Genomic DNA, 23,669 nt, shown 5'->3' with positions numbered 1-23,669 from the left:
CTTTTCATGCTTGTCCCTCCAGACTTCCCCAAAGTCAGCAGGCTTCTCTCAGGAAGGTCATTTCCCTTTCTCCAGAGCAAAGTTCTGCTACTGGAGAAACTTGCTCTTATTTCCACCAGACTTGTGTCTTCTCTGGTGAATGAAGAATGAGTCACTTTGTTAAAAAGAAATATCATCCCTTAGGTTTCTTACATGTTATATCCTTTGCTAAACCTTACTGCCTTTTGTTCCATCTTCTCTGGCCCTGTACTTTGTTCCTCAGTACATGTCAGCATGAGCCACCACTGCCTCAGGAAAAAATAAACAAACAAACAAAGAAACAAACAAAAAATGAACCACAAACAAACAAAAAAAACCCACAACAAAAATTCCTCTACTCTTCCTCTACTTCTGTGTATATTACTGTCACTTCATTTGAGCTGGTGCACATATCCATACAGCTAGCCAGTGAACTTCTAGGAGGAAATAAAGTGAGTTAAAATCATTCTTATTGGAGGGGGTGGGGGGAGGAAGAGGAAAAGAAAGAGAGAATTTCAATTTAGAGCAGTTGTACAAGGTGGGCATAGCACATCTATTTTAAATTGCAGTCTTGATTTATGTTGCTTCGAATTAAGCATCAGACTGTGACATGGGTAATTTAGGAGTTTGTAGGAAAATAAGGACTGCCTACTGTAAATCCAAGTTTGGAATCAATACTCAAAACAGCATTCTCTGGTATAGAATGTGGGCACTAGTACTCTAGCGTTAAAATGTTTGGTTATTGATTAGAAATGAGTCTATAGAAAATGCCAGTGATGTCCTTATCTTATTCCTCAAATAGATGTTGAAAACTGACTCTCTGTTGAAAGGAGATAATTAATTCTTTTGAAGAATTCATAACCATGAAGATGATTTAGATTGTTCCTGAGGAATGGGTTTCTTTTCCTTCTGTTACCTGGTTTCTCCCTCAGAACTTCTCTTTTCTTTCCTTTATATATATTTTAGCCGAAAGGTACTACTTAGAACATTTTTGCTTGAGGACTGCTGACCTCATGTAGCTCTGCATTTTGATGGTTTATCTTTAATGTCTGAAACAGATGTCCCTTATTCTTCAGTACAGTATCTGCTGCCATAGGCCTATGTGTGATACCCAGGAGAAAGAAAAAAGCTTAATCTGCAGAGTGTTCTGTTGACAGTACTAACTGTAGCTAAACACTCCTTCATGCCACCTACGCACAGTTAAAAATATTTTAGGTTAGAAAGTCAAATGTTAAAAATGCAGTTAGAAAATCTTAGAGTGATTTATATTAGAAAAGAGCTTTGGAGATAATCTGGTACAACTCCATGGTCAAAGGGGGCCAGTTTAAAGCAGGCTACTGATGGCCCTGTTAGGTCAAGATCTGAGTATCTTCAGGGGTGGAGATTCCACAGCCCCCTTAGGCAACCTGCTCTGATGTTTGACACCCCTCACTGTTAACAATATTCTTCTAAATACCTATTTTGAGTTGTTGCTACTCACGTCTGCTGCCTCTTGGCCTTTCACTGGGCACTTCCAATAGGGTCTTGCTTTGGGTTTTTATACCACAGTGATAGGTAATTGAAGATGGCTCAGTATGTGTTTGGCCGCCTTTGCCAATTCACTTTCAGCTTGCTCTCTCCTAGGTCCTTTTCTGAAAAGCTATATTCTAGCTTGTTGGGACCGAACCACTGCTATTGCTAGCAATGCTAGTAATGTAGGTATTGCCAGTCGAGGATTCAGTCACTGGTGAGACAGACCTTATTTACATGGTCATTTGTTTCTCACTTAGAGGACATCTAAAAATGTTCCAGTGATAAATGTCTTTTGATTATGAACCAGTGTTCTGTTTTAAGCAGTTCTGCAGGATCTCTCTTTCATTTATGTGTCACACAGGGAACAACACAGAATTTATGTATCACGTAGTGAACAAGACAGAAAATAGCAGGAAAATAATGTGATCTTATCCTTACTGCATTTGATTGCTATCTTGCCGAACTGGACTCTTTCTTGCCCTTGGCCACACAATCCTTATGTAATGCTTAATAATCATTTCAAATTGCTCACAAGTGCTTGTTAGCGATGTAGTCCTCATTTTTTTTTAATTTCATAATCTAGGTTCTGGTTTGTAGAAGTGTTGAGCATTACCAGCAACAAAAACCACCTTAAATCTGTGCTTATCCTTGCAACTGTTCAGTAGTGTTTTCTGTTTCATGTCTCTTCTCTCTATGGCTCTCTACACACATACCCATATACTCATGACATGCAATTGAGTTTAATCCAAGTGTCTAAGAACTGACTGACCAATATTCATATAACCGAAACATTTAAATGAGTCACTATCATGAAGATGAATTATGCCTTCCTTTTTGTTCAGTAAGAATAGCACATTTATCACTTATGCAGAAAGATTTTTTGTGACTTTATTAATTTCCCTTATTTACAGATGCTTGCATTTATTATGGGATTCAGTAAGTATACTGATGATAATCAGTAACTCTAATTGTTTTTATAATTAATATTTTCAAATTTTTGAATTAAAAAATTTTTTTAAATTATCTCTTAAAACCTTACAAGTCAACAGGATGAGGGAAACTGGCTATCAATATGGGGTTGATGATTCAATAGCCTTGGAACAGTGAATCATTTTCCATGCATTTTTAAAGGGTATTACGATAACATTGCAGTGCTAACAAAACAGAAATGACTCTGAGTTCAAAAAGATTTGGAACAGGGGAGGCAAGATTGCTTTGAAGAAAAAAAAAAAAGCTGCACAGAGCCATAAATAACCACAAATGAGATACTTAGATAGTTTCTTTGGTGTTTATTGTAATAAAAAATCTATTTATGCCATGGTGATCAGGCTCCGTTTGGTAGAGAAGTCTGTTTGCTGAAGGAGCCTTTCAGATGGTAGGCCTTATTTAGATAAACTTTTTTAAAACACTAGGATTAAAAAATATTTTTATTTCTTGTTACCAACCAACACAAAATATTAATATTTCCCAGAAGGTAATTACACCCTTAAAAACCCCACAAACCTAAACCACAAAAAGCAATCAATCAAACAAACCAACCCACTTCTACACAGGAAGCAAAGTAGTACTTATAGCTTTTGTTTTTCAGAAAACTCTCAGTTGTCTGCATTTTACAGAAGTTAGATTTATGTCTGGTAGTATCTTTGTGAAAAACACAGCATCAGCCAAATAGCATGGAGCAGCTTCCATATAATGCCAAGGGAAGAATAAAATCTTTACAGGTTTGAAAGCTGTAAGAGCCTTACTTTAATGTGTAGGCAGTGGTTTTCGAAGAGCCACAGAGCACTATGAAAATGCACACTTTATTCTTGAAATAGCTGTGCTAGCCAGAGAATTTCTCAAACGGTTGAGGGAACAGTCTTCATAAAGAGGAGTGTATTTAGTGGGCCCTCTCATCATTGCCAAAGAGCGGGTAACAATAAATGACACAGTCAAACACGTCATGGAAAATTTCATCTTTCGATGATGCAGATGTGGTATATTTGTTAACTTTCTGAGGTTGGGTAGAGACATCCTCATGAATGAGCAGCAAACTGTATGTTTGATCATGCATGTGCAACGCAGAGCAGAAGGGACAAGCTCCATAAGCATACCTGACCTTGCAACAGTGTTTATACTGTGATTTTGTTTTAGAAACTAAAACGTTCTTGCTGGGGTCTGGCTGCACCCTAGTATTTTATTGAATTAGAATTCCCAGTGTAACCTGTGGTAGTTTTGTAGGAAGGGATTATAGGATTTAAAGGTAATGTCACAAAGATCAAGAGTGGTCTGAGCCTCATGCCCTACCTCTTGAGTTCCCGAGGTCTTTAGAATAAGCTTATGGATACTTTGTGGACTTAAAAATTATGGATATTGAAAACAATTGCTAATATTATCTTTATTTTTGAGAAACAGCAGAGAACTGGGGATTTGGCTCCCTTTTCCCTGTAAAAGTTCTTTGTTTTGTTTTTTGTTTGTTTGGCTTTTTTTTAATCCAAACATCAGACGAAGCCAGACCAGTCAGGATTTAATACCTCTTTTACAACTTAAGGAAAAGAAAAGGAGAAACAGATACATGAAAGCAAAGAGGCTTATTGAGAGACTAGCTTTTCTTTTCCCACAGACACTGGATCATTTTCTTAGTCTCTACTGAGTAATGGAAACTATGACATATTACACTCAGCAGCTACTCAAAGTCAAAAATAGCTCCTATTGAGAATAACTGCTTATATCTGGCAAAGAAAAAACCCACAACTGTCCTGCATTTTTCAGCTGATCTCTAAAATTTTCAGGTAATATTTGCCTCATTGTAGAAAGAAGAGCTAATTGGTGCCTAACCTTGCTTTTTAATTATTTATTTTCAATTTGATATATTCTCTCACTTTTATTGCCTTTCATATTTATTAATCTAAAATTAAACAAATTCTCTAGCATCACAGCTGTGGCAACATCTATTCCTTTAAGCCCAAATACTGAACTCAGATGTTCATATGAAACTCATTGAATGAGTACAATCTCCTCTGACATACACAGCCACAGGCAGTTGGCCCTAGTTGTCAATTCCTTCACCACCACAGATCACAGAAAAACATTTTGGATCCATTCTATTCTGTGTGTCAGTCTATGAACTGACATAATAGGATGATCCCAAGAATAAACTTGGTTTGTTTTTTCAGTTCGAAGAGGTGTCTGCTGGTATTGCTATGTACAAAAGCATAGAAATAGATTTTTCTGTTCTGAGGTGACATACATATTGTTCTCCAAGACATGTTGTTTCTTTTTTTGTTCTGTCATCTTTTGCCTTGTATGCATTCTTAGTAGAACCCTATCAAACAGAGATTGTTTATTTCCTTGAGTGCTTTGCCTTCCTAATGCTGAAGGTAAGCATTTTGGAGTAGGATGCTTCCTTCTCTGTAAGTACAGAATTCAGCCAATTGAGTCATGCTACTCCCTTCATCTTGTGCACCTCATAGGTTTTGTGGTTCCCACCCCTGCGGAACATAAGCATAGTTTTTCATTGCAAACTGTCATGTATTTCAAAGGCATCCAGACAATTCATGTGTGAGCTAGCTCAACTTTGAAGCCTGGGTGAACAATAGAGACTAATTTTCTCAATTACTTGCACACAGTCTATTCTATAACCTGCATTAAATTGTTCAGAACAACAGTGGATTCACATGCTATGTGAAGCTGCTATGGCATACCTTTAGCAATATAAAGGAATACATCCTGAGTTAACGTAGATAAGGTAAGATAGAAAAGTTCGTTCAAAACATTGTGGGTTTTCCCCTCATTAAGGCACCTGGAGCTAATCTTCTACCTGCCAAGTGTATACACTGGCTTTCAGAGCCAAAAGATGAGTGGAAAAAAGGGCCAAATCAATTTTAGAGATAAATTTGAGCATTTTATGTTCTTCTTTTCTCTCTTTTTCAATGATGTATTACAGTCATTTTGTTTCATTGGCAGATCTTCTATTCTGGTAATTCCACACTGCAGAATTATCTGGAAGGTACAATTTCCCTCTACCTTTTTCTTTCTTCAGCCTTATGCATTTTAAGTTGTTGAGTTTCTATCTAACCTCTTATCTATACAATGCAAATATTATTGGCTGAGACTGATGTAATTTATAATTGCATATATCTCATACTAAATTTGAAACCTTTGCCTTCTTGAGATGGAATGTATGTGTTTCCTTTTTTTTTCCCCTTTAAGCATAGATAATTTTATAGCTCACCTTACTATATTCTTCATCACTCTCACCTAGAGTTCTTCAAGTTCAACATCTTCATAATAATATAATGATCAGAAGTTATAAAAATCTAAGTGAGACTTACTCTACATTACATTTCTTTAAAATTTTATTCCATTATTATAGCCATATATACAAAAATTCTGTTGACTTTCTCAGTGCTCCTCTCAACATGTCTGGACAGCTTTAAAGATAAAACCATTATTATGCCAAAGTCATATGCAATTTTTCATGTTTCAACTTTTCAATTAATTTTATTCTTGAGGAATGTTTATTATTTTATTTGTAAAAATAAGCTGCATTTAAGTTATCAGAATTTCTTTCATTATAACTACTTTCATTTGTAGCTTCTCCTCACAAGTTTCTGTAAATTCAACATCTGGGGTAGAAAGTCTGTATATGTCATTAAAATAAAAAATAATTTTAAACATGTTTTGAAGACTTTCAGTTCTTTTATATCTTACAAGATAGAACTTCGCTTTAATAATGAAAAATAACAGATCTTGTCCATAACCAAATATGGTTTGATTTTGATATTTCAGACTTCAGAGACAAGAACAATGTAGTTCTCATACACAGCAGTACTTCAATTTGAAAGAAAAATCTAGGACAAATGGTTTTTTGGTTTGATGTCATTTGCTTTTTAAATATAAATTCACCATTTTTAACTATACTTCATGAAAGTAAGATTTTCTGAAAAACCAAGTTGAAGTGTTAGCTACATTCATATGAAAACTGGAACTTAAATTTGTTTGGAAAATGTGGGATTTAATTATTATTAAAACTGATAAATGATGAAAAACTTCATTTGGCCTTTTATATTATGTACAGAGGTGAGATCTCAGTGCTGATCTGGTCTGATAGCCAGTGTCAGAACTAGCTAACTAAACAGCTAGTTTAGATCAACATCACGTGTTTTTTGAAAACTCAATTTAAGCTGGTAAAGATATTTGGCAAATTTATGGGATTTACAAAAAAAAAAATGCCTGAATTGGTCAAAAAATTTACAAGTCACAGTGATATTGAAAGGAGTCAAAGAAGACAGTGCTATTGAAAATAAACTTATCTTTTGATGCTTCATATGTTTCAGACTAGGTTTTAAATGCTTCACATTCCTACATATATTAAATTGGTTTAAAATTTGTAATATTTCACATTTAGACTATCAGGGATTTATTTTATTTTCTTTCTCTTGAATGTAACTTTGTGATATATTTGATTTTCATTTTCAGATGTGTCTTAAAATATGTGTCTAGAAAAATTTTAGCATTTTTACTTAAAATTAAATGAGATATTTCCACATAAATTCTTATGCTTAGGAGATTACTAACTTCTTATGCCTGAAATGATGACTAACTTAAATATTATGAAGAATTTCTTAATAAAACCAGAACAGCTAGTGATACAGCTATCAATAGCTCAGCTTAGGATGTTCTGTCCAAAATATTTATTTATTAACATTAAAGTTGGACTACTGGCTCCAACATTGTATAACTATGCATGACGTTACTGACAGAGAGAGAACAAGCTGTACTGCTTGGTGTATCTATTTAATGTCTATAGGGTTACTTTAAACTGTAACCTTCCAAGCTGGGGAATCTGACAGCATTGCCACAGGTTTTTTTCACCCCTTGTATTCTTCCCAAAATAAAACCCAACAGATATGGATCTCTGTGTCTACTTAGGGATTCTCTGATTTCCGGAAAGGGTTAGGAATCTGGTTGCACTTACAGATCTTTCTTGTTTTGGTTTTATTTTTATTTTTGGCCACATATAATCTCCACCACTCTTCCTTAGGGCACAGGTAGTTCTCCTGAGATACATAAACCTGCATGGAGGTTTAATATATCTATCTTGCTCTCTGAGTTGTGTCTCTATTTTGCAAACTGGTGCTGCAAATTACTCATGCCTCTAAGAGAGCAACACTGTAAAAGACTAAAGTACAAGATCTACAGATGCTTCACCCTAGAAATGACTATTTATGATGTCAGGTGACACTCAGCATGAGGAAGAGGACTGAAACTGACAGTAGGAGATTTTAAGCACCAAAAAATGAAATAGATTTACAATAGCTAGCTCTGGAAGCACATCACAAGCCTTTACAGTGTCCTAATCTGGGATAGTTCGGTTTATCCTATCTCTACCATACGGTCAATACATGGAATAGAGTGAGCCAGTACACAGCAATTTTGAAATACTCCTTGATATTACATCATATTCTGATACTGTATAGCTGGAATTATCAAAATGACTTATCTATAGTATAGATATAGTATAGATAAGAAGAAAAATGTGGCCAGAATGGTAAACAATAATTTCAAAGGCTTATTTTCCAGAGAGGATATTTACTCTTTAATACATTACACAAAATTAAAAAATCTCTGGAACAGCATTATAATGATTCATTTTCTGCTCAACTCTCCTAACAGACATGATAAGCTGCATTTTATGTTTGTGTTCTTGTTCTCAGACTGGATTGGTAGCTTGTTTCCTTTACTAATCCAGAAGCTATTAAGCACAGTGGATAGCTAGACGATATCTGAATACATAGTTTCCTTTGCAGAATAAGATTTCACTGTTGGTAAAGGCTTCCTGAGGGCTTAAGTAAACAAAACAAGATCAGCATAGTGTCTTATTCTATTTACATAACTGTTAGCACTTTTCATTTTTCAATTTTACCTGATAATATAAAATATTGGGTTTTTTCCTTTTTTTCTTTATACCTCCAAGGCAACATAAAATGATAAAGAGATAAAATGTTCCCAGGAAATGGGACTGTTAAATTCCTTGCTTGATGGCAACAGAAAGAACATGTTCACTGAAGCACTTACTGATGTTTCATTGACTTGAAACAAAGAATTAAAACCCACAGGAAACTGTTAAGTATGATCTATATCAGGTATCTATTATTCTGAAGAAAGTAAAATGTATGCCACTTCTGCTACAGAAAAAAAATTACTGAGAAAAATCCTGCTTTCTCCCTTCACAGTGATATGCAGATTATGACATCTCTTAGACTATTTTGAAGTCATTTCATACAATAAGAAAATTCTAGATAATTTTTTTTAGATTATTATTTATTTCTACATTAGTTTTGATGAAAAAAAAAGTCTTGAAAAGTTTCTTTCTCTCTCCAATGTATATGGTCTCATTTGCGAAATGCTGTATTTCCTATCCTTTTTTATACCTTTGAATTTATGTTTATATTGAGAATTGTCATAAAAAAATGAAAGAATTGCAAATCTTTCTACAGAACACTGGTTTAATGTTTTCTGAAATCAAACCAGACCATTATGAGAAATTAGTCTGATGTCCACACAGATGCGTGGCATTTCTGCAAGTAAATACTTTGCTGTATGTACCCCTTTGCCCAGATTCAGACTCCTAGACACATTCCCTGGCCCACTGTACGTAGATGGAAGTAGATTCCTGATTTCCTGGGAGACTTCAGGGGTGGGGACCTACCCGAACCAACTAGGAGGGAGATGTCTATACAGAGTTTTGCTCTAAAGAGGCACTTAGGAGAGCTGCCACAGAGACCAGCTACAGTCTATTTAAGTCCTTCCCCAGGCATGCTGGAGATTCCAGGATTTTCTCAAGACAAAGACAAGCAGTGACCTGAACTTTGACTACCCTCCTTGAGTACTACAATCATAAAGCTTGAAGAAAAAATGTCAGATGTCTCCCGTGCTGCCCATCTCAGGCATATCAAATAAAGGGAAAACTTAAATACTTTTAAAAAATTTTCCCCTGTGGAGGTTGGGCAAATTGCAGTGAAAGTACAGATTACACTAATATTTTTCCTAGCTGAATTGTGGTTAAAACTTAGCAGGCCTTTTCCATGGAGTGGATAATGATTGGGGTATGAAATAATTACTCATATAGCCATGGAAGGAAGATTGCTACTATCACCAGTATTTGTAGTCTATACATGTAGATTATAGGTGAGTATTAGTAGATCGTACTTTGCAGACTACAGTTGTGTTGTTCTGCAGGGTGACTGACCTCAATCAAGTTATGAAAACTTGAGAGGAATTTATGAAGTATTTATATACACATAGAATCATTTAGATTGGAAAAGACCTTTAAGATCAAGTCCAACCGTTAACCTAATACTACCAAGTCCACCACTAAACCATGTCCCTAAGTGTCACATCTACGTGTCTTTTAAATACCTTCAGGAATGGTGACTCAACCATTTCCCTGAGCAGCCTGTTCCAATGATTGGCAACCTTTTTGGTGAAGATATTTTTCCTAATATCCAGTCTAAACCTCCCCTAGCGCAATTTGAGGCCATTTCCTTTTGTCCTATCACTTGTTACTTGGGAGAAGAGACCAACACCCACCTGGCTACAACCTCGTTTCAGGTAGTTGTAGAGAGCAATAAGGTTTCCCCTCAGCCTCCTCTTCTCCAGCCTAAACAACCCCTTAACTGCTCCTCATAAGACCTGTGCTCTAGATCCTTCACCAGCTTTGTTGTCTTTCTTTGGACACACTCCAGCACCTCAATGTATTTCTTGTAGTGAGGGATGCAACACAGTACTCAAGGTGTGGCCTCACCAGTGCCAAGGACAGGGGGACGATCACTGCCCTAGTCCTGTTGGCCACACCATTGCTGATACAAGCCAGGATGCTGTTGGCCTTCTTGGCCACCTGAGCACACTGCTGGCTCATATTCAGACAGCTGTTGACCAACATCCACAGGTCTGTTTCCGCCAGGCATCTTTCCAGCAACTCATCCCCAAACCTGTAGCGTTGCATGGGGTTATTGTGACCCAAGTGCAGGACCCAGCACTGAGCCTTGTTGAACCCCATACAGTTGGCCTTGGCCCATCAATTCAGCCTGTCCAGATCCCTCTGTAGAGCCTTCCTACCCTCAAGCCGATCAACACTCCTGCACAACTTGGTGTTGTCTGCAAACTTACTGAAGATGCGCTCAATCCCCTTGTCCAGAGCATTGATAAAGATCTTAAACAGAACTGGCCCCAGTACTGAGCCCTGAGGAACACCACTTGTGACCAGCTGCCAACTGGATTTAACTCCACTCACCATAACTCTTTAGGCCTGGCCATCCATCAAGTTCTTTACCCAGCAAAGCATACGCCTACCCAAGCCATGAGCAGCCAGTTTCTTCAGGAGAATGCTGTGGGAAACAATGTCAAAGACTTTTCTAAAGTCTACGTAGACAACATCCTCAGCCTTTCCCTCATCCACTGAGTGGATCATCTTGTCATAGAAGGGAATCAGGTTAGTCAAGCAGACCTTGCCTTTCATGAACCCGTGCTCACTGGGCCTGATAGCCTGGTTGTCCTGTACATGCTGCGTGATGGCATTCAAGATGATGTGCTCTATAATCTTCCCCACACTGAGGTCAAACAGACAGGCCTGTAGTTCCCCAGATCCTCCTTCCAGCCCTTCTTGTAGATGGGCGGTCATGTTCACTAACCTCCAGTCAACTGGGACCTCCCTGGTCAGCCAGGACTGCTGAGAAATGATGGAAAGTGGCTTGGTGAGCACTTCTGCCAGCTCCCTCAGTACTCCTGGGTGGATCCCATCTGGCCCCATAGGCCTGTGTGTGTCCAAGTGGTGTAGCAGATCGCTAACCATTTCCCCTTGGATTATGGGGGCTTCATTCTGGTCCCTGTCCCTGTCTTCCAGCTCAGGGGCTGGGTACCCAGAGAACAACTGGTCTTCCTGCTAAAGACTGAGGCAAAGAAGGCATCAAGTACCTCAGCCTTTTCCTCATTGTTTGCGACTATGCTTCTCCCCACATCCATTAAAGGATGGAGATTCTCCTCAGTCCTCCTTTTGTTGTTAATAAGTTTATAGAAACATTATCTACAGTCTTTAACTGCAGTGGGCAGATTAAGTTCTAGCTGGGCTTTGGCCCTTCTAATTTTCTCTCTGTATAACCTCATGACATCTTTGTAGTCCTCCTGAGTTGCCTGCCCCTTCTTCCAAAGATCATAAACTCTTCTTTTCTGCCTGACTTCCAGCCAAAGCTCTCTGTTCAACCAGGCCAGTGTTCTTTCTTGCCAGCTTGTCTTTCAGCACACGGGGACAGCCTACTCCTGTGCCTTTAAGATTTCCTTCCTGAAGGATGTCCAGCCTTCCTGGACTCCTTTGCCCTTCAGGTCTGCCTCCCAAGGGACTCTGCCAACCAGTCTCCCAAACAGGCCAAAGTCTGCCCTCTTGAAGTCCAAGGTAGCAGTTCTGCTGACCCCCCTCCTTACTTCTCTGAGTATCCAAACTCTATCATGTCATGATTGCTGTGCCCAAGATGGCCTCCAACTGTCACATCACCCACAAGTCCTTCTCTGTTCGCAAACAACAGGTCCAGCAAGGCACCTTCCCTAGTTGGCTCACTCACCAGCTGTGTCAGGAAGTTATCTTCCACACACTCCAGGAACCTCCTAGATGTTTTCCTCTCCACTGCATTGTATTTCCAGCAAGCATAACAGAAGCCTACTCCTTGGTGAAGACGTAACTTGGCCAGCAGACAGGTCACTCCGGCACTCATTGAAATGGAAGTCTTTGATTAACTTTAATGCAGACAGCTGGGTGGGTGTCAAGAGAAATATCAGTCAACAGCAGAGCCTCAGAAAAAAAGCACCTCAAATACCTATCCTCAAACTTCTTAGTAGCATTTCATGTACCTCACCTTAGTGTGTGACAGAAATGAAATACAGCAATAAGATCTCATTAGTTCACAAGGATTCCCTTGTTTTGCAGAGAAAAGGGCAGATGGTTTCTGTCACAGCATCCAAGTTTTCATTTATTGTAACTCTGCTGCAGCAGACCAGCTGATGTAGGATCTCTTAGGTATAGAAGGGGACAGGTAGGGAGAAAAACCGAGAACATCATATTTCAGAAGAGAACATGATAAAAAATACTATCTTTTTTTTTTCCTTTTCTATAGTGACTTCAAAAAAGATATTCAAAAGCATAGTGATTTTTAATGACAAAAAGTATACTTTTTTGAAAGTAAATGCAGTTTTAGAAAGAGTTTTCAAACGAAACTGGAGCTAGCAGACCTGCAGTTACAGATTTATCCTATATTAAGATAGGCATGATTTTTCAGACACACAACTGCTACCACCATCTGGAGGTTTTGCATGACACTACTTAAACATTTGCAAATGATTAAGAGGTCTGTTTTAACACAAATATCGAATTAAATTGTTGGAATTAAGATTCCAGACATATTAATACTCCATGTCCCAAGTTCAGTGGTGATATAAACAACCTCAGTGGTGTCTTATATCTACCGCTTGTATTCTGAGCCTTAAGGATGCATTGAAATCTATCAATTTGTATTTACTAACTTCAGTTTTTAATTCTCATATTTATTTCCCAGGTGAAAAAGTGAAATTCATTACTGGGAATAGACTTAGCAAGAAGGCTATGCCCTTTTCAGCCCTTTAAAGCTTCAGGCAGAGTAATCAGGCAGATTGAACTTCAAAAAGCCAACACATTTTAATATACTCGTCAGCTCTGCACAAGTTGTCCTAGAGAGGGAAAGAGAGACAGACACAGAGACAGAGAGGAAGACAGAGAGAGGAATATCCCTGGGTATTTTAATTTTCTAATCAAATTATTTGTTTAAATTCTTGGTAGGTTGTTTAATAGGAAAATCTGTATTTTGTGCACTGCAGGATACAAAAGCATTTTCCTTAATTATATTTGATAGTTTATCCATCTTCCTATGTGTCTCCTTTAGGAAACAAAAGGATAACTGGATTCTTAAAGCAATAAAAGCAAACTGTCTAAACCGAATATTGTGTTGTGTTATAATAGCCTCAACATTTCCAAATTGCTTCAATAAAATTCCCAAATTGCTGTAATCGAGAAGAAGATGGGAGAAGCCTTGCAGGTCAAATGGGAACATTATTAATTTGTACAGCTAGCAAAAAGGCCAATAAAAATAAGAATTAAAATAAAATAATAATAAAAAAGTAATAGAATCATAGAATGGTTTAAGATGGAAGGGATCTCAAAGATCACCTAGTTCCACCCCCCTGCAATGGGCAGGGACGCCCTCCACTAGACCAGGTTGCCCAAAGCCCCATCCAACCTGGCCTTGAACACTTCCAGGGATGGGGCATCCACAACCTCGCTGGGCAACCTGTTCCAGTGCCTCACCACCCTCACAGTGAAGAATTTTTTTCCTTATATCTAATCTAAATCTACCTTCTTTCAGTTTGAATACATGTTACATTTTACATTTATCCTTTTTGAGGAAAAATAAATTTAAAAGTGGCAAATACAGAACATCATACACTGTAATTTTATATAGTCAGTAGGAATGTAGCATATACATGAACAAGAATTCAACTAGTTTTGTCAAGATTTAATATCTCATTATTCCCCACTGAAATTCTTGGGACTGATTCTTATAACAATAAGGACAGAAAATTAACATTCAAAATTTTTAGGAATCGTTACTTTTAAAAACACTAATTTGTGATAATGCAGACTTGTAGATTCACATATAACTACACAATCTAGTTAATGTAAAATTTTGCTGAATATAAGTTTTATGTTGTCTGATCCCTGAAATTATTTTTTTAGCTAAAGTTCAAATACAGTGGTTTTTTTAACATGTAATTTTATTACTAAAAAAGAAAAAAAGAAAAAATAATAAAAAAATACCACACCAAAACCCCCTAAACACATAACTGACAAATTTTTCCCTGAGGAAACTGCATTGAAAACAGTTCATCTACCCAGGAGATTAATTTTGTCAGCAGTTATGACTGTGTCTTACCATAGTCACGAGCAAGCATTACTAAACTTGCAGTGCAGGAATGAGGAAATGTTTAACCTATATTGCTCTTGCTTATATACACAATTGTTCTGTCTGTATTAGCTGACACTGTTAATACAATATACCCCTTTATATCTGATAATGCCCTGCACATCCCCAAGTACTACCTATGAAAAGCTACACATATGAAAGCATACTTATTCTTTTCAACAGTCTTATTTCCTTGTATCAAATCTATATATTTACTTTCTTATTTATGTATTATTTAGCTATTTATTTACTTCCTTATGAAACCTCCAATCTTCAGTGCTTTGGCATGCTTACTCAATTTTGTTTCAGTGTTTGAGGCTGAAATGTTCTCCTGTGTATATTTAAATGCCACCATGTTTTAGTAAAGGAAACAAGAATTATGTAAATGTACAATACAATAATGTAAATAAATGCTATATAAGAATACACAAATAAATGGTGCGACTAACCATCAGTCTTTCTATTCCTATTTTAATTATTTTCCTGAAAACAAATTAATAGAAATAAAGTTAAATCAGTTCAATTATTTCATTAAAAGATTATTTTCAAATATTGTTCTGTATTTCAAATGCACCAATACCACAAGCCTGGATGAGCTGGAACTTCCCATTTTATATCAGTGGCTCATGCAAATAGTTATGTTTTTCTTCATGATTTATTCATGAAGAGAAAAACAGCACAACATGTGGTAATAAACAGATGAGCTCAGCTGGAATTTGAAAGTCCATTGCTTATTTACAAAGTCTTCCTAAAATTTGTAGACACTTTTCAAAAAGTGTATTGGATGTTGCCACAGTGTCACTTAATTAGTTATTAACCCTCTAAAATGGAATACAATTTTTAAATTTTCTCCTACTTTAATGATTGACATGGTTATATTTTGAATTTTTTAAAAAACCCTTGTAACTGTCATGCTATATCTAAACTTTGAATAGAGGATGATAACTTTAATTCCTTTAATATTATCTGTATGTTACAAATTCAAAAATATTTTGTTATATTACAGACAATATTTTAATCGCAGCCCACCAATATGTGTGTTAAAACTGTTCAAAAGATCAATCTTTTATAAGAAGCATAAAAGTAAACATCTTACTTTAATGTCTATAAACAATGATGAATACTGTTGCCTTCCTTTTGGAGTCCAAGAATCCTATGCCGGCTATTAAAGTGAATGCAGAGCAACCATAGTCTCCAGGTTTTGTTTCTTTAGAAAGAGGATGCTGTTACTATCTCATGTCAATAATTTTGATGTGATACAGTAGCATTAGTTCAAAGTTCCTAGTTCTGGGTTACAATCAGATGGCTGCCTATTGGATCTAGTTGCCAAATGCATTATTTTTCAGTTAAAATTCCTTGTAAGATTGATGAGGAATAGATAAGTTTAGAAAGGTGTAGTTTTTGGAAATTTGTTAAAATTAAAATAGAAGTACATTTAGCTATGCATCTCTGAAGTTTTTATTAAGAGTGTGACCTGTAATTAAAAAGCATACATAAAGTGTACTATTTTGGGAATAGTCTTGGCTTAACTTAAATAAAAGCCTTTTTTTTTTAAAAAAAAAAAAAAAAAAAAAAAAGAAAATATTGTTATTGTATGGAAACAACCTTCTTTTTTAGGGTGAGATGGAAAAAAAGGCAAAATTAAAAAACAAAACAAAACAAAACAACAGGCTCTGCTTCTGCAATTTTAAATTTTTTTCTTAGGATTGAATCTTTAAAAGAAATGAAAAGTTTTGTAGCTTTCCAGATGTCTGAATTTGCTATGGGCTCACAACTGTCTTATAATGACTTGAGCAGAACTTGAGCCTGCATAGTGTTTTGTTCCTGTAAGTTTTCTTTAAGCTCTTTTTCTTTGGAAAGTACTGTCCCTGGTAAGAACAGAAATTACAGCAGAGGCCAATTTGAGATGGTTTTTATGCTCCTTTAACTAAGGTTAGCTTCATGAACCAAAATAACCTATGAAGATTGAAAAAAAGTTGGGATAGGGCATTTGGGAGATTGGTGGCTTTTTGCCCAGCCTAGTGGTTTATGACTTGTTCCTTTTCATTACATATGCTGTAGTTATGACTCAGTCACTGAGCTGGATTCACAGTAGAGAGGATAACAGAAATCAATACCATGGAAAAGAATAAACAATGAAAGCTCTCTATTAATGACAGCTTTCTTCTGCACAGATGAAAATTGAGCCCTTTAGGCAGACCACAAGAGCTTCCACTTCTTGCCCAATTTTAAACTTAGCATGGCAAAGGAAAAAAAATACAAAACCACAACCAAGAAAAAAAAACAAGTAATCTTTTTAAAGTTAGAATGTCCTATAAATTCTGCTAGTAAAGTTTTAAAGTTGAACTTTAAAGCTGACTGCTCTGTACAAGACTGTCACGATATTATACTCTCTGTGACATACATCAGACCTGACAATTCTTCTACAAGTGAAGGACTAGACCTTAAGCTGTTGAGACAAACTATTATGAAGTCAGTGACTTCAGTAAAAGTCTGGTCTCAAAGCAGCCATGAATACCCACCTGTCTCACATTTATTTGGCTCCTCACCAGAAATCTTGCAAACTACCTGCAAGAGACATCTGGCCATGATGCCTGGGTATGGATTTTAGCCGCAGAACAAAGGATGAAATTCAGTTTGAGATTAAATGTTACATTCAGTTACCTAAACATAGGTGCCTAGTGCCGTTTTGTTGCCCTTAACTGGGCTAGGGGATATAACAAGGGATACACGGAAGATCTGTATCTTTTGGGGTCAGCAGCTAGGCTAGAATACCACCACAGTACCTAAAATGACAGTAGGTGATTGTTCTTAGGTTGCTGCAGTTAGCCAAGGATATCAGAGTTTGTTTCCAGAAAGTTGTTTATGGTAGGTAAAAGTGAAATCTCTCATTACAGTTAATGAAGAGTTAGTCAATACCCTCACTGGACCTTAGAGAGATTAAGCTGACACCTATGACAGATGGGATTCTTTGCCTATACATGGACATTTGGAATACCGTAGTATATCTTGCCCAGTTTCCACAGATTCAGAAAACCAGGGAATGCTGTAGAACCTGTGTTGCATGTGTCAGCTGAAGTGGATGTCTTAGATACCCAAGGAGATCTGAAATAGTACTAGATATTCATATTTAGGCATAAATACTATACCTGATGAGTATTACTTATCAACTGAAATGCTCCCTATGCCCCTGTGACCTTCTTGAGCAAAGAGTGAGGTAATACCAGATACCTTAGAGCAGGCATTTAAAATTGTAGCTGATGCCTGTGTTTAGCCACCTGAATTCCACCCTTTACTCACATGTAGGCATTTAGATTTAGGTACTATGATCACTAATGGAAACCAAGTCTAGTTTCAGAGTAGTTTTTGGGACAATTTGCACCTGAATAGTACAGACATGGAGTTTTGTTTAATTAGTTGAACTACAGGGCTAGTCCTAAGCTTTTTCTATCATTATTTTTATAAATCTCTTCATCTGTAAAATAAATACCTACTTTTTCTATATCAAAATAAGTGGCAATAATACTACTTTTTTATTTTTAACTCTCACGTTGTTATTTATTCTTTTCATAGAGTACTAAGCTACCTGAAAAAGGATACAAATCTTGTGCAAACCACTTAATTCAATGTTTGTGCAACTTAGAGTCTGCATAAGAGCTTATCATATGGGACAATTTTCAGAATATCTTACTAATAACTTAAAGCACCTGAACTGAATCACCATAAAAGGTCTTGCTTGCACTACTATCAACACAGCATATCAAGAAAAAGTCTAGTATTGAGCAGTCTTACTTCAGATGAAGCATCCAAATATCTTTCTCCCTCTGATAGTTTTGTATGCCTTACTCCACACACACATTTTCTTCACCCGGAGCTACACCAGTAATTAGGACTTTGTAATTTGGACTACCCAGTATGGCTAGGTATAGCAGAGTTATGTTTGCTGAAGCTCATGCATAAGCAGAAGACATTGCTGAAAATACGTGTTTAAAACAACACCTGGGTTTAGGTTGCCAGCTTCTATGATTTGTAACAAATGTCATAATATGGGGTGGGATTCAAACCTAGATTCACACATCTAACTTCAGGTAGCTAAAAAATAGACACTCCCACATCAACTCTGTGTTTAACATGATAGGGTATCTAACAAAAATAAGATTCAGTGCTTACGCATAAACAGGAAATGCATTTTGAAAGGTTCTAGGATATGTCTCCCAGTTTCCAACTGACCCACCAGAAGGCCACAAATATTCCCTGCCTTGTGTATAACCTACCAGAAGTCTCCAGATAGCTTAAAAACTCTCAGGTTGCGGTATGTATGTGGAAAACCATTTTCGGGCTACAGCATTTGTCTCCAAAACTTTAGGGTAAGCTGCTGAGAGAGAAAAACTATAACATTCATTCTTACAGGCTTCAGCTTCAGCTTACAATTGTATGGATCTAAGACTGTAGGAATTGGCTCTTTGCCAATTTCCAGATAAAGACATAAACCTTCCCAAACTTTGTGGTTTATGAGAAGCCTCTTCTACTATACTACTGCCAGGCAATAAAAGCAGAAACTAGAGCTTCCTGCAGCAGGATGTAATTTTCCCCCTTCCAGTCTGTGCTGACAAGATGTTTTAGTTCTTTCTTGGATTTAGAAAGAATTTTTCCTTTCAGGAGGCCAAAAGTTTTGGGTTTTTTTGTTCCAGTACTTGTCTTGCTGTGCTTTCCTGAATGTCCGGATACTCAGTCTGAGCAAGTTCTCTGGAGAAGAGCAAGGGGTGCTCCTGCTTCTCTTTTCCTGTAGAGAACAAATCTTCCTTTCCAAATGGTACTCACTGATGAAACACAACACAGGATTTTTCTTTATTTGGTTCTTTCCTTTTGTGACTCTCTATATCACTGATAAAATAATAACATGTTAAAAGGAGGAAAGATTGTCTATATTTCCAGGAGAACAATATAGAATATAGCTTCCCCCCCGCCCTCCCCATCCAACTTACTTCAAAAGAGGTTTTCTTAGACCACTATATGTAGTGTTTAGTTCAGTGTTCAAAGAATTCTTCCTCCCAACCCTTCATACATGTCACCCCCTCATGTGGCCTTCTAGCCCTCCTTGAAGATATACCTCACAGATACTGTTGCCTTGTATAAACCAGTTCAAGAAGAGATGGGAACATGGAGCTCTAAAGCTAATATTTCCTTTAATTTCAGCAGTTCTTAAAGCTCCCATGGTGACACTGTTTTAATTTTCCATCAGTTTCTGGTGCCCTGTTTCCAAATTTGTTTAGATGATGTTTTTACGCAAGCCCTAGTAAATACAATCAAACTTTTAACTCAAAGTGAATTTGTGGGGCAAGCTCCAATCGGCTTATGAGTTCTGAGGAATTTTTTCAGCTTATTTGCCAGAGTTCATCAGAATAGAGAAAAGTCAACTTCTGCTTTTCTTCTGGGATGTGAATTTGTTCCCTGTTGCAGATGCTTTTTCCCATCATTTACATTGAAGCTATCCCTGTACATGAGGGTATACTGTTTTAAAGCCAATTCTGCTTTAGTTGGTGAAAGCAGGACTAAAGGACGAAAATATTAATTCACTTGCAGCCATATATATCTGTATTAAAGAAGTTAGCAGACCCATTCTCCTACATATTATACCCCCTGAAATAATAATTTACACCCATGTAAGTCATGAGAAAATTGTTACTAACTCAGAAAGCTTGTGTTTAAAAACAGAATTAAATTTAGAATTATGAGTCTCGTGTAAAATCAGTGTGGAAAAGGGAGAGTTCATTGGAAAGCTGGTTATTATGGCTTTGCTCTCTGGAGACAGTATGCCCCACAGTGTTTGAACCTATTAAATAATAGTTGGAAAATGTACAATGTGCTCTTTGATACTTCTCCTCTCCCTCTTTGCTACAGGAGTGCAGGCGTGATGCTGCAGTCAGCTGATGATGAACTTATTCCCAGATGGTTTTGCACATAAGCGATATCAAATGATTTTGACCAAAACCTGATATGGCCAGTGCCAGAACACTTAGGAAAGAAATTAGGGAAAATATTAAGTTTTTACTCTTAGTACTTACTGGTGCAGACATACATAATATTTGGCTCTCATTTAAATCTTGTTGCCAAGCATTTAGTTATGAGGTTAAGTCATTTTGCCAAATCAGTAAGTTCATCTAACCTACTCTTCTTTTTTTTTTTTTTTTTAATGTTCTTCCATCAGTAACGAAGTCCAGACCACTCAGTTACACTGTCACAAACTTTATGCATGTATGTATGTATGTGTGCACTTATTTATTTTTTCCAGATATGAGACTGTGATAATAGTTTAGATGGAAGAACAATATGAAATAAAGTGATTTTTTTTCTGGTTAGTAGAAACTGCTTGGTGGGGAAGAGTACAGCTTCATAAAGTTGATTGAATACAGTGAATTATTGATCAGTGCCATTCAATTACTGTAAAAAAGTGAAGAATAAAAGTTAACAGACTGTGATGGTTATTTATTATGACAAATTTAGCAGTGGGTATTACAAAGAAAAGGATTTTTTTTTTCACTACCATAACAAATCACAATATCATTAACTAGATTTTAGTGAAATGTAATTCTTAAGACATAGTGCTGGGGAAAGAAACATTAAAATATTCCGCTATTATGAGTTCCAATTTTATTCCATTTTATCCATGCTGATCTCAATGAAAGAGAAAGTTTGAAGAAGGGATGAACAACGTTAGGTAAGAAAGCAAATAAGTTTACCATCAGTTTGATATCATATCTTGTAATGAAGGATTCTGCATACTGCAGTGTTTCATCCACTGTTTCTCAGGGTACAGGAAGATTAGTATGCATTGAAGACAGGTGAGCAAACCAAAATTCAGAGTCAGTCTGCAGTTAGATTCAATAATAAAAGTGATTAAAGTCTCTAGGACTTAGAAGGAGGGAGTAGGTGGAGACTATTTTCCAAATGAAAATGTGAGGATGCAGCATTTCTAGGGGACTTTAGAAAAGTGTAAAGTGGTGAAATTTGTCCTTGAAGGCATAGAAAAGCACATCATCTATACCTGTGAGAAGTGGGGTATGATAATACCAAGGAGAAATAATTGTGTAAAGTGCAGAACAGTGCAAAACCAGATCTAAGATCAGATTAAGTCAATAAGCATAATAAGGCTGATTAGTTTTTAATTTATATCTCTGAAAAATTGCTGTAAAATAATATTTGGCCTTTTGTGGTGGGTTGACCCTGGCTGGGGGCCAGGTGCCCACCAGAGCCACTCTATCATTCCCCTCATTCACTAGACAGGGGAGAAAAAGTACAATGAAAACCTTGTGGGTCGAGGTAAGGACAGGGAGAGATCACTCACTAATTATCGTCACGAGCAAAACAGACTGAACCGAGAGAGAAAATTCATCTAATTTATTACTAGGCAAAACAGAGTAGAGGAATGAGAAATAAAATAAAATCTTAAAACACCTCCCCCCCACTCCTCCCATCTTCCCGGGCTCAACTTCACTCCCAATTTCTCTCCCTCCTCCCCCCTCAGTGGCACAGGGGGATGGGGAATGGGGGTTACGGTCAGTTTATCACATGTTGTTTGGGCCGCTCCTTCCTCCTCAGGGGGAGGACTCCTCACACTCTGCACCTGCTCCAGCCTGGGGTCCCTCCCACGGGCTACAGTCCTTCACGAACTGCTCCAGCATGGGTCTCTCCCACGGGGTGCAGACCTTCAGGACCAGGCTGCTCCAGCGTGGGTCCCCCACGGGGTCACAAGTCCTGCCAGCAAACCTGCTCTGGCGTGGGCTCCTCTCCACGGGTCCACAGGTCCTGCCAGGAGGTTGCTCCAGCGCGGGCTTCCCACGGGGCCACAGCCTCCTTCAGGTGTCTCCACCTGCTCCGGCGTGGGGTCCTCCACGGGCTGCAGGTGGAATCTCTACACCCCCTCATCCTTCCTCCATGGGCTGCAGGGGGACAGCCTGCTTCACCATGGTCTTCACCACGGGCTGCAGGGGAATCTTGCTCCGGCGCCTGGAGCACCTCCTGCCCCTCCTTCTGCACTGACCTTGGTGTCTGCAGATGTTCTTAAATCTTCTCACTCCTCTCTCTGGCTGCAAAAGCTCTCTCTAACTGTTTTTTCCCTTCTTAAATATGTTATCACAGAGGTGCTGATTGGCTCGGCCTTGGCCAGCGGCGGGTCCGTCTTAGAGCCGGCTGGCATTGGCTCTGTCAGACACAGGAAGCTTCTAGCAGCTTCTCACAGAAGCCACCCCTGTAGCCCCCCCGCTACCAAAACCTTGCCATGCAAACCCAATGCACCTTTGTTTCTCCTTAAATGACAGAAGATATCTGTGAGGCCAGAAGTTGGACAAGTATCCATGTAATAATTGACTTCTGCAACTGGAAGGGCATTACAGGACTTTCTTATACTGGTCTAGGCCAGTCTGCAGCATATTCTCCTGATATGTCATTGTCTGTGAGATGCTTTCTATGTTGGTGCTACTACATAGGAAATGTGTTCCTTATCATAGAAGGGTTTCCTTATAATTAGGTAGACTTCTGTGTTGGATTAAAGACTAACTTTTTTTCATGAGAGTGATGCTGCCAGTGATATAATCACTCTTATTTCATGCTTGAATCTGGGTTTTGCCTCTGCATAGACTGTAATCTCCATAGACTGTAATCCAAATGCATTACTTTATGTAAAGACTTTTTTTTTCCCTTTTGACTTTAATTAAGCTCTTCTATCACATACTAGTGGAATACTTAGCACTCTATTTTTCTCCTTTAAAAGTCAACCTTGCTGCCATATAAGTTTTCCCAAACTGTCACAGCATTTTGTCTTAAATTTTATTGCTTCCATAATTGCTCACAGGAAATACAATGTCTTTTGGCATAAGTATATCAATTTGATCTTGGTGTCACGTCTTTAAAATGAAAAACATTTCCCTGCATGAAAACCAGAACAGCGGCAACAAAAACACTTAAATCTTTTGTACAGAGGGCTGTGTAAGAAAATCTTTTGTGTGCACAAGGAATATCAAGCACAATGTCAAAACACAAATTGGTGCACTGAATATAAGCCATGCCTCAACTACAAGAAATCTTTAGGGACATGGAAACCCTGTGTTTTCATTA

The sequence above is a fragment of the Balearica regulorum genome, chromosome 1 (assembly GCF_011004875.1).
Source record: "Balearica regulorum gibbericeps isolate bBalReg1 chromosome 1, bBalReg1.pri, whole genome shotgun sequence".
In the NCBI taxonomy this organism is placed as follows: Eukaryota; Metazoa; Chordata; class Aves; order Gruiformes; family Gruidae; genus Balearica; species Balearica regulorum.
This window is presented reverse-complemented; position numbering follows the sequence as displayed.